We start from the raw sequence: 2,135 nt of genomic DNA, 5'->3' as shown, positions 1-2,135 counted from the left end.
CATACAGTGTCGCTGATTATGCTTGGGCTACTTCTTCTCAGAAAACGTAATGGGAGCAATTGAATGATGTCACTGTTTAGGGTCTCAGGTTTGCGGTTCTCTTCAGCTCCCATGAGATGCTCAGGAAGTCTAGATTCGTTCATCCCGGAGGATGAACTTGGGGTGTGAAGTGTGTTGGCCCGAGTGAGTCAGTGAGTCCTTGACAGCACATCCTCACTCGGCCGACCATGACCGGGCCTCGGTCCCACGTGTGGGTCTATAGCGGATGTATAACCACCGCTGGACTGCGGGCTGGCAGGCTGGACTGCAGGGCACTGCCACTGGGCTGGGAAGCCCTGCGCCCTCCACGAGGTCACTGTTACTGTTAGAAGGGATTGATGTGCTGTTGTGGTTCCAGAAAAGCCAGAGTCCACAGTGCCGCAGACCTAGGTCAGAACTCACCAGAAGGTGGCCCGAAGATGTAGGTCTTCAAATGCCATTATCTGGACTTGGAGGCACCACACATTTCTGCATTTTTAATACTTTTTAGCTGTCTCCTTTTGTGTTATTCCAACTTGCTTGTGTGTTCTTGACGCAGATGTGTTGTGGGACGTGACTTGTCAGGCTTCAGGCACAGAAGCGGCTGGCATCCTGGAGGAGCACTGGACCGATGGGGTGGCAGGTGGCCCGGTGGCCCCCACCCATCCTGGGACCGCTCTTCCACTCTCCAGCTTGCCAGGCCACAGAAGCACTAACAGCTTCACAGCATCCCGGGAGCTGGGGCTGCAGGGGTACCGATCACAGCCTCCCTTCCCTTCCTCACGGAATGCTCTGGGCGCTTGTTGAGTGAGGCTGTTAGGTGAGGAGGACAGCCCTGCAGGGAGGGAGCCAGCGTGCGCCACCCCTGCTGAGCCTCCTGGGTGGTGCCAGTCGTGAGTCAGGCCTGATGGCGCTCGGGTGGTGACCCACATCTCCCCTGCACTGTATGAGGTCCTGCATGGCCGGCGGCCAGTGGGGCCTGGAGTGGCTGCTGCAGCCTCACTGCGGCTCCTCTCCACACCCACGGAGCATGAGTGTGTCGGGGCCTGACTCGGGTTTGGCCTCAGGGCACCCGTCTCTCCTCCAAGGCCCGTCAGACCTAGTGAGGGTCCAGCGTAGATGGGGGCAGTGAGAGATTTTAGTCTCTCAGAACGGTTAGAGACTGTAGTCTCACAAAATGGTTAGATTTTTGCAAAAATGGGATCTTACCTCGGTTCAAGCTATGTTACGTGTTTTGTGGGTCACTTTGTCCAAGGTGCAGCAGACAGAATTACAGAGGGCCACCATGGGGCAGGGGCTCAGCTCAGCGGTTCCTCAGGGACCCACGAGGGGTGGGGAGGCTGGGCAGGGGGTCCAGCACCAGCATTACCACCCGCAGTGACACGCTTGTGTTCCCTGGGCTGAAGCAGCTGGGCTCACAGTGCCCTCCAGGGGGAAGAAGCCAGAACCTGGGAAGCGAGCCTGCTCGCCCCTTGGAGGCTGAGCCTAAAAGGCATCTTAGGGAGCAGACACCGTGAGGTGGGGGGGCGGGGGATCCCGTGCCCTGTGCGGGGCCTGCCTGCTGGCCCTGCACCCCCAGAAGGAAGCACAGCAGCTCCCAGAGCCGCCACCTGGCCCCCCACCCACCTTGAGCTTGTGTGTCCCCAGCTTTGGCTGGAAGCCTGAGGGTCATTTTCTGTGGCTCCTCCAAGTCTCAACCAGGTTGTTAGGGGAGGCTGGGTTGACTAGCCTAGGGCCGGATGCAGGAAAGAATCGTGGGGGTGTAAGTGCTGGGGACGTACAAATGGGGACAAGGGCTTTTATTTGGGGGTGCGCTGCTTTCCATAGCCACCAATTAAAGAATCTCTGAGAGCCTCCAACGGGAGAGAAGCCCCTCCCTGTGTGGAGTGGGCTGTCAGGGCTGCACCCCAAGAAGGGGTGGGTGCTGTCGGGGAAGCAGAGGCTGGAGAGACAGAGGGGCACTTAGGGTTTATTGTGACCAGGTTGTTCCCGAGTTCAGAGCTGCACGTCCAGTACAAGGTGGCACCTTGCGGCTCCAGGTGTCATCACAGGATGAAACACACCGTTTCTAACCCCCTAATTCCCAGATGTGGTTGAACACTTAAGAGAAGGTGAGG

The sequence above is a fragment of the Kogia breviceps genome, chromosome 15 (assembly GCF_026419965.1).
Source record: "Kogia breviceps isolate mKogBre1 chromosome 15, mKogBre1 haplotype 1, whole genome shotgun sequence".
Lineage (NCBI taxonomy): Eukaryota > Metazoa > Chordata > Mammalia > Artiodactyla > Physeteridae > Kogia > Kogia breviceps.
Note: the sequence above shows the minus strand (reverse complement) of the source record.